At 34.7% G+C, this 10,266-nt stretch overlaps 1 long non-coding RNA gene across 1 annotated transcript; it reads right to left on the bottom strand.

Moving 5' to 3' along the window:
* On the bottom strand, positions 8,349-9,354 carry LOC107637925. The gene is made up of 3 exons (XR_001619621.2): positions 8,972-9,354; positions 8,774-8,868; positions 8,349-8,512 (listed from the first exon to the last, which is right to left on the bottom strand). It is a non-coding gene; the product is annotated as an uncharacterized LOC107637925 (long non-coding RNA).

Raw genomic sequence — 10,266 nt, 5'->3', positions numbered from 1 at the left:
TATGGAATTTTCTTGTCGGCAGGAACAACAGCAGGTACATGAGTTCCATCTATTGCACCAATACAATTTTTAAAATATGGATAATATCTTTCATCATTTTTAATTTCCACTGGAGTATCTGTGAATGTGGATCAGTTGGTTGAATAATATGTTGAGCAAGCTTGCAAACAGCATCCAGTACATAATGAAATTGTCTAGAAAGAGTTTCTCCTGATTGTTGGAATCTCTCTTCTGCATTACGTATTGAACCTGATTGTCCAATGATATATAAAATATACCTACTTGTTCATGAATTTCAATTTCTTTTGTTGTCTTCAGATTGTAAGTATTTTGTAAAACATCACACGGATGAAAGAACACAAGCTTTTTCATCCTAAATTGCTGGTAACAACGAATAGGATGCTCATTTAAAAGTTCATTTACCCAACTACTTCCTGTCAATTTTGAAGTTCTTCGTGGATTTTTCACAACGTACTTTAGAAAATAATCAACACAAGTTGCGATTGTTATTAAAGTTATTGTCTTCTTCTTACGTTTGGCTGCGACTTTTTGTTTGTTTTCAAATTCTTCATCTGACACATTTGTATTTGATATTAAACTTTCAGTTGACAAACTTTCAGTTGAGCTGTTAGATATCTTGTTATACAAATATTTTAAACTAATATCAAATAATAAACACTAATCATACTTGTGTGTCAACCATAATCTTTAAATAAACAATAGTTCACATCTTAAATATAAAATAGCAAACAACCATAGAAAACAATAAAAAAATATAATTATAGAAAATATTTTTTGAACAACACATAAATATATTAAAAAGAGACATTCTAGCCAAAAAATATTAACTAGACACATCTGCTAAATTATGAGTCTTCAACCAACCAAGTTGTAAGGCAGAGTCTTCTAGCCCATAAAAATCTCTCTATTTGACCTTTTTGCCATTAGTCTTGTAGCTATAAAGAATATATCACTCCCCACTTCTAACCCAGGTAATTCTTTGAGAACAGCTAAACAAGTAGATATACTTGGTATTTTATTTTTATGAGCTATTTTATTGGCCTTTTCTTCTTCAAACACATTAATTATACGTTCTAGTTGAGTTGAAAGTTGAGAGGCTCCCGACCCCTTCCCAACCTTTCTTCTCTTTTGTCTCATTGCACTAGGAGGTGTTGATTCATTGTTTTACTCATCTTCTAAACCTTCTTCCTCATTACCATTATCTTCGTCATTATCTATCGTTCTAACTATCATTTATATCTTCAGAAGGTGCTCATGCACCTACACCAGTAGCTACAACATCTTCAGAAAGGAACTCCATTTCATCAAGATGTTTTGGACCTTCCTCTCTAAATTTTGCCACATCAGGATTTTCCTATGAGACGATAAAATAACAATTAAAAATTTCTCGATAAAATTGATATTTCTGAAATAGTTTTAAAAAATGTAAGATACCTGAATCTTAGCATCCCACCAATCATCACTTGCTTGTATGGTCTTCTTAATAGGACCCCAATTCCCAACCAAGACCGGTCTCCTTTCCTTTTAGTTTAGCCCATAGTCCCCACTCTCTTTTCATAGCTTCCCACTTGTTTTTAAATTGTTTAGACTCATAATTTAAACCAGTCTTTTTCAAAAATTTTATTTTCAAATTTGTCCAACCAACTTTGTTAAAATGTGTTCCAGGTCTATTTCCAGCCACCATTTCTTCTTTACATATTTTCAATATAATAGTATTTCGTTTACTCCAATCAGCTTTAAATTTTCTTCTGGACTTGCTACTTTCATGAATTTGTTGGGGAAGAACATAAAAAAAAAATCAAACAAAAATAAAAATAATAGCAAGAACTTTGCTATAACTAACTATAAAAATAATAGCAAGTTATATAAAAATAAAATCACATATAAAAAAATAAAATTAAAACTGAAATTTTATACTCCACACAATGTTAAATACAAAGTTAATAATAAAAATTGAATAATGAAATGATAAAAAAAATACCTGGAAAGAATATATGCAGTAGATGGTTCAGATAGAATATTGTCTGAAAATGGTGGTGAAGGATCAATACTTCTAACTGATTAATCATTATGTGAAAATGGTGGTGGAGGGCCAGCACTTCCAGTAGATGGAACATTGCGTGAAGATGATGGTGGAAGGCCAATGTTTCTAGAAGACGGAACTTTGCGTGAAAATGGTGGTGGAGGGCCAATATTTCTAGCAGAAACAGGAAACATTTTTTCACAGAATAAAAAATGAAAGTAGATTTTTTTTGCTTTAAAATCAATTTTTTTCATGGAAATGATAGAATGATAGAAGGAGAGAAGTCATATATTTCTACTTCTTCAAAAAGCTATAAATTAACTTTTCGGAAAGTTAAAAGCTTTTCTTTAAAATGGTGCCAAACACATGTATCGTGACTTTTCATAATTCAAAAGTCAAAATAAGTAGCTTCTGTCACTTCCCAAACGGGCTCTATAAGTGTTTTAACTTTTAATTTTACCTCTTAAAATTTAATTAATCCAATTTTTTTAAATTTAATTCTGCGATTCAACTTTGCATAAATTAATTTTTAAATAGATAACCCAATTTTTAGGGTAGAAGTGAAGCTGACAACATTATTTCGCACAGAAGTTCCAACTGAAGCCGCAGCCCAAAAGTTTAGTGGAGTCTGCCACGCCTCAAAACCTTGCCAGAAGTTGTAAGAAGGCCCAGAGAAAACTTTACCTGTATGCTCCTTTAAATGTATGTAACTATATTGGTATTAGGGCACGGTTTTCTCTCTAGGAGAATGTTTCTCTCAAGATAAGAGATTTTTCTAAGAATATATGATTCTTTCTGTTCACACTTAATCAAACATCACACAAACACATCGTCTGACTTATCCAGTATATTACATAAAATTTCGATACTTCTTCCAGCAAAATCTAACCTTTCCTATACAATCTACCATTACACACAATTAACAAATACATCCGTTCTTACACAATATCCACCATTACCCACAAATCACCAGCATACAAATTGCAAAACCAACAAATACTTGAACAACAATATCCTAAAACCTATTGAGTTTCAATGGAAAACTTTGGACTTGAATCTATAGAAGGAAAAATAATTTCTTTGTTGAAGACGACGCAACAAGAGTTCATGGCAGATTGCTTGAATCTAGTTGGAAAAGTGATCACTAACAAGGAGCTTGCTTTCAAAACCATCAAAAACACTCTAATTGGAGTTTGGAAAAATCCTGAAGGTATGTTAATTTTTGAAGTGGACAAAAACAAAGTTTTAGTCAGCTTCAAGAACAAGACGAAAGGGTTACAAATATTAAAAGGAGGGCCTTGGAATGTTAGAGGCCATATTCTAAATGTACAAATGTGGATGCATGGAGATTCCATATCTGAGGTTAGACATGATTTTTTGGAAATTCGGATCCAAATACATGGACTTCTCCAAGAGTTCATTAATATAGAATCAGCAAAAGAGATTGGGAATAAAATAGGCTTGGTTGTAGAGGATGAAGACCCAATGGTGGGAGACACTTTAGAAAGAATTTTTTCTAGAGTTAAAATAGCAATACCAGTTTCAAAACCTATATCCACTGGTTTTTATTTGAACAGGACAGACTACCAAAGGCATGGATACAGTTTAAGTATGAAAGAATCCTGGAGAGTTATTGTCTGAACTGTGGTATTATCGGTCATAACAAGAAAAAGTGCAAGAATCCAACAACAATGTCAACCTGGAACCCAAAGGAACCAAGGTATTCGGCTGGTTTAGGAGTGGCACAAGCAAGAGCATTAAAGCCAAAAGAATACAGAGTAGCAGGGAAGATAGTAGCTCAGGGCAGAATTAGAGAGAGGCGGCACGTGAAGAACATGATTGAAAGAAGGGAGGTGAGTCAACACAGCAGACAGCAGGGAGTAAAGCTGGCAGTGCACAGGAAAAAGAATGGGTAATAGAAGAGGATAGTATAGCCAAAGCTCCTAAAAGAACTAGCAAAGAAGATCATAGAGATGTGGAAAAGGGGAAGAACATCCTAGAAGATCTGCTTGTCAAAGAAACTGAGTTAGAATAAGTGGAGAGAGATGCTAGGGATTGTGTAAAGGAGAATAAATTTACTAAGGACAGCAAAAAGATCTATGAGAAAGGCAAAGAAATTGGTAGGCCAAGTGTGTTAAGAGAGGAGGCTATAATTAAAGTTATATGGGCTGACTTCTATCAAAGTCCTAATGAAAATATTCATCTTTTTAGAATTGGGTCACAAGAAGAAGATAATAATATCACTATTGGATAACCACTTAAAAGGCTCAATAACAACATGGCAAAGGAGAGAATTAAAGGAGTTATAAGAGAAAACAATGCTATTGAAGCCCAACATAATAATAAAAGGTGTCATATGAGTGTAGATGGAGACTATTGGGTTAAAAATAGAGAGTTAGAGCAGGATAACAAGTAGATATATACAACAGCTGATGAAGGTGTTTATTACGTTGAACTTGCAAATGAAGATGAAGAATTAGAGCCCAACAATAGCAAAGCATTAGTAGTGGCTACAGAATATGAAATGGAAATTGTACAAGGAATGGAGAAAAAACTGAAATTGAAAAGGAAAAGGGAGGACGAGCAATAATTGCTGATGGGAGATATATTCGGAGAGAAAGCTGCCCTACAAGTTTGGAAAGCTGGTAAAAGAAGCAAGCAATCATTAGGACCAGCTAGAGCAATGCCAACAGAGGAAGACCAGCAGAATAAAGAAGAGATAATAGAAGACTCAATGGCTGAGGAGGTGGGCCTAAACATGACCCCAACTCAGCCATGAGTATCATAAGCTGGAACTGTCGCGAGGTAGCAGCCCCTGCGACAGTTTCTGAATTGCACAAAATGTGCAAGCAAATCAAGCCAGCTTTAGTTTTTCTTATCGAAACAAGAGCGAAAAAAATCTATTATGAAATTAAAGAAAAAACTACATTTCAAGAATACTTTTTGTATAAAATCCCGTGATTTGTCCGGAGGGCTATGTCTCTTTTGGAATGATATATATAACGTTGATGTTTACTTTTTGTGTGATAGATACATAAAGGCCCATATTGTTGATAGAAAGGAAAATACATGGGTATGTAATTTTATTTATGGCAATCCTAATTTTGGCAGGAGGAGAGAGCAATGAAGAAAAATCATAGCAACCAATTATAACAAGGTGGAACTTCAACTCTTTATAAGCAATTTTAATGACATTTTGACTCAGGAGGAGAAGAGGGGTTTACCTAAAGCCACATAGCCAAGTAAGAGAATTCAGAAACTTTGTTGATTCTAACTTTCTTATGGATTTAGATCTCAAAAGGGATAGATTCACTTGGTTCAGTAATCCAAGAAACGGATTTGTAACTAGAAAAATGATTGATAGTGCATTAGTTAATTGGGAATGGAGAATTTTGTTTGAGAATGCTTCACTTTTGACTATGCCTGCTATAAGCTCGGATCATTGCCCGTTAATTTTGGACCCAAAACAGATATTAGGATAAGCAAGAGCTTTAAATTTGAGGTATTTTGGACTGACCATGAGGAATGTGAAAATATTGTTAAGAAGGGATGAGAAAAAGAGGTTTCACAGAGCTGCGAATAGACAAGGATAACAAAGAGGATGAATAATTACAAGGAAGAATTGAAAAAGTGGAGTAAATCTACATTCAAACGAGTAGATAAGGAAATAAATAGGCAGAAAGAAGAGTTGAAGAAGTTACAAGATTCAGATTTCACTGAAGAGAAGCAGAATAAGGTACAAGTTTTAAAGGAGAAAATAACAGCATTATGGAAGCAAGAGGAGAAATTTTGGGGCCAGAGATCCAAATTAAAGTGGTTGAAGTGGGATGATAAGAACACATCCTTTTTTCATGCAACAACCATCCAGAGAAGAGAGAGAAACCACATTGAAAGATTGAAAAATGAAGCAAGTTATTGGTTGGAAGAGAGGGAAGAAATAATGAGGTACATTGAAGAGCATTTTGAAGCATTGTTCACTTTGACTATAAGACAAAGGTATGACAACACCCTAAGTAAAATTCCAGTGAAGGTCACCGAAGAAATGAACAGAGGGTTGATTTCTGAGGTCTCAGACGATGAGATAAGGAATGCAGTTTTCAGCATGGGGAGTCTCAAAGCCCCAGGACCAGATGGCTTAAACGGGTTATTCTATCAGAAATATTGGCAGGTGATCAAGAAGGAGGTATGTGAGGTTGTCAAAGAATTTTTCAGAAGTGGGCTACTGCCAGAAGACATTAGTGAAACCACAATGGTCTTGATCTCAAAAATTAAAAATCTAGAAGGACTTAACCTGCTAAGATCTATTAGCTATTGTAATTTCATATATAAAATTATATCAAGGATCTCAGTGTTGAGGCTGAAAGGACTGGTGGAGGATATAATTTCACCAATTCAAAGTGCATTTATAGGAGGGAAATTGCTATATGATAATGTGGTGATCGTGCAAGAGATAGATCATAGCCTAAACAGAAAGGGAAGAAAAGGATCTAATAACATGGCAATCAAGTTAGACATGAATAAAGCGTATGATAGATTAGAATGGGATTTTTTTTAGAATGTATTAAAGAAGTTTGGATTTAATGAAAGATGGGTGGAATTAGTGATGAAATGTGTTAGAAGTGCCAATTACAGATTTAAGGTCAATGGCGAGTTGTCCAAAAAAATCAAGTCGCAAAGGGGCCTAAGACAGGGTGACCATTTATCTCCCTACCTATTTATTTTGGCAGCCAAAGTTTTTACTATTTTGATGCAGGAAGCACAGAATGAAGGCGATGTCTCTGGAATAAAGATTGCTCCTACAGCCCCTACAATTACTCATTTTTCGTTTGCAGACGACTGTATTATTTTTGCAAAAGCTAAAGAGGAAGAAGCATATCAAATTATTTTAGTGCTGAATGAATACACAGAGGCGTCTGGACAGAGGATAAATTTGAATAAGTCAGATATCACTTTTGGGAGTATGTGTCAATTCAGAAAAGGGTCGACATTGAGGAAATACTAGGCATGGCATCGTGGGAGACACCTGGAAAGTACCTTGGTCTTTCAGCTACTTGGGGAAGATCTCAAAGCGAAGCTTTAGCATGGATTGAAGAGAAAATAATGAATAAATTAGAAGGATGGAATGAGAAGCTATTAAATCAAGCAGGCAAGAAAACTCTAATCAAAGTAGTAATTCAAGCAATACTATCATACGCTATGAACAATATAAAGTTTTCAAAATAATTCTGCAGAAGAATATGCACTAAGGTGGCACGATTCTAGTAGGCAGCATCAGGTAGAGACCGATGTATCCATTGAAAAAAGTGAGAATCCATTACAAAGAGTAAGTTGGAAGGGGGGTTGGGATTCAAGGATCTAAAATCACAAAACACTGCCTATCTTGCAAAACAAGCTTGGAGAGCCGTCAAAAACTCGAATTTGATTTGGGTCCAAATTCTAAGATCATTATATTTTTCAGAAGGCAATTTCTAGACAGCAAAAAAAAAAAAAAAAAGAAAAGGGGCAAATTGGGTTTGGAGAAGCATTTTGCATGGGTGAGAGCTTCTTAGAGCAAGAGGCAAGTGAAGCATAGGAGATGGGTCAAAGGTGTGCATTTGAAAGGATAATTGGATTTTCAGAAAGAACAAGGCTCTGAATGTAGAAAGTAGTGATGAGACCAAAGTTAGCGAGCTGATTATGGAGGGAGAGGGATGGAACGTAAGGAAAATTGTAGGAATGCTTTCCCACTAGATCAGCAGAGCAATTTTGATAACTCCTATTGGTGTTCTAAACAAAGTAGATAGAAGTCATGCGGCTAAAATGGCAAGTCAAGAACAGGATATCATGCGGCTAAAATGGCAAGTCAAGAATTGAACCAAGGAAATCCATCAACAAGTGAAGATAGAAGGGACCTATGGAAAGAAATATGAAAAATGTGTGTCCCACAAAAAATCAGAATGTTGCTATGGAGAGCAAGCCAGGATGTATTTCCAATGGGTCATAATCTGTATAAGAGGAATATAATACAAAGCCCAATTTGCCAAGTTTGTTCTAAAGAAGTGGAAACAGTGGAACACGCTTTCATGCTTTGCGATTGGGTAAGAGCTACATGGTTTGGGACTAAATGTCAAAGTATTCCAACTAGAGATACAATCTCATCTATTGGGAATTTGTTATTGGAAAATATAAGAAAAATTATAGCAACAGGAGGTGAAGAACAAGAGAAGAGAATCAGCAATTTTGGGTTCTTGATATGGGAAATATGAAAGACCAGAAATGACAAACTATTTCAATATCTAGAAATAAACTCAATGTGGACAATAAAGAAAGCAAATGTTATGGAAAATATTTACTGGAAATCAAAAGAAAAACAAGCAGGAACGATGCTTAGAGAAAGAGAGAACAGAACAAACCTGGTAAGATGGAGACCTCCTCCAATTGGTTGGCTGAAGACAAATGCCGATGCAGCATTCAGGAAAGAAAAGGGTTCTGGTGTAACATTTGTGGTAGTTAGGGATAACAGAGAAAGAATTGTGTTAGGCTTCACAGGAAAAATTCAAGCAAATTCAAGCATAACAGCAGAAGAAACAACAGTTAGACAAGCTATAATCATAGTTAATAATCTCCAGATGGGAAAGACTCTAATAGAATCTGATAATTTAAAATTCATACAAGAAATTAAATCCATGGGTTCAATAGGAGAAATTTTAGCAATTATTCAAGACATTGATATGCTAATGGAGTAATTACCGGAAAAGGGGTTAACTTGGACTCCCAGAAACGGGAATCTCCTCGCCCATGAAACAACCTAGGGATATTGCACTAAAATTTGAGCACTCAACCACCTGCAAACATCCACAGAATCATCAGAAGTGAAATTCAATTTAATTAAAGTTTGAGGATCAACAAAGAATTAAGCTTTAATAAAAGAGGAACAAAGTGCCATACAATTGAGGACCAAAATGGTACAGTGAATAAAAGCTTCTCGACTCTCGTGGCCACTTATGGTACAATGAATATAAGCTTCTCGCAATGGCTCTAGCAAAGCATTGAATCTCAGTTTGGAAGGGATGATCGCAATCTTCGATGCACCATATTTAGATGGAGTCCTAGCACAGTTGTAGGAGCAGCGTATTGAGTAGGTATTGATGGTGGGTGGCTGAGGATACCATTCCACTGATGAAAGATGAAGGTGGATAGAAGACGAGTTTTCTCTGGTTCACAGTTCAAAATGTGATAGTGTTAGAATGGAAATGGATTAGGTCTTTGTGTGTTTTTTTGGGTCTTATGGACCTAAGTCCAAAAAAAATGTATGTAATTGCTTCATTATAAAAACAATAGGAGAGTGAGGAGGTGAAAGTGAGGCTCTCGAGAAGACAAGTAATTTGGCCATTATAACTCGGTTGTAACCGACCTATATTTTTGTATTCTCTATGTAGGTTTTGTCTTAGGTGGGGAAAGAAATATTGAGGACTTTGGTGGTCTAAATAAAAAAATTAAAAAATAAAATATTAAATTACTTAAATACTCTCATCTTCTTTCTTTTGTTTTTTCCTTAACAATAACACCAACCACACCACTTACTAGACTATTGTCTTTCACTTTTTCTCCATAGCATAGCAATCACCACACCACTTATTTTTGTGTAATCAACATTAATAATAATAATTTTTCTCTTTTCAAAAACATCTTTCCTCATTCATTGGGTTTTTTCAATGAGTAAAGCGTTCACTTTTCTACAAATATTTACGCCTTGTGTGAACTCCATAGCACTCTTTTCCTTACCCGTGTGATTATCCCATTTATTATTGTCGAAGCATGTGGCATCACAATCTTCATTGGTGCAGTCGAAGGACCCGACCCAATTAACTTTTTCGTTAATGAGAAGATCAATCATGGTTTGAAAAATCAAGATCAACGTATGTACTATAGTAGTTATTCTAATGTTGATTTCAATATCATTATTTAATAAATTAGTTTCCTAAACATTTTGAGAATTTTCTGGTGATTTGAAGGGTGGATCATAGTTGTCAAGTCTTGGATATTTCACAAATTTGTTTGAAAGTTTATGCCTCGTGGAGTAACTCAAGAAGAAAAGAGAAGAGGATGAACATAGATGATGAGATAAGGAAGGAAAGGTATTGAAAAAAAAGGATAAAAAGGAAAAATCAAAATTTTATAAATGTTAAATAATTAATTTATATTATTATAAATTTTTAATATATAAAATAATCATTGAATCA

The sequence above is a fragment of the Arachis ipaensis genome, chromosome B04, assembly GCF_000816755.2.
Source record: "Arachis ipaensis cultivar K30076 chromosome B04, Araip1.1, whole genome shotgun sequence".
NCBI classification, from domain to species: Eukaryota; Viridiplantae; Streptophyta; class Magnoliopsida; order Fabales; family Fabaceae; genus Arachis; species Arachis ipaensis.
This window is presented reverse-complemented; position numbering and strand designations above follow the sequence as displayed.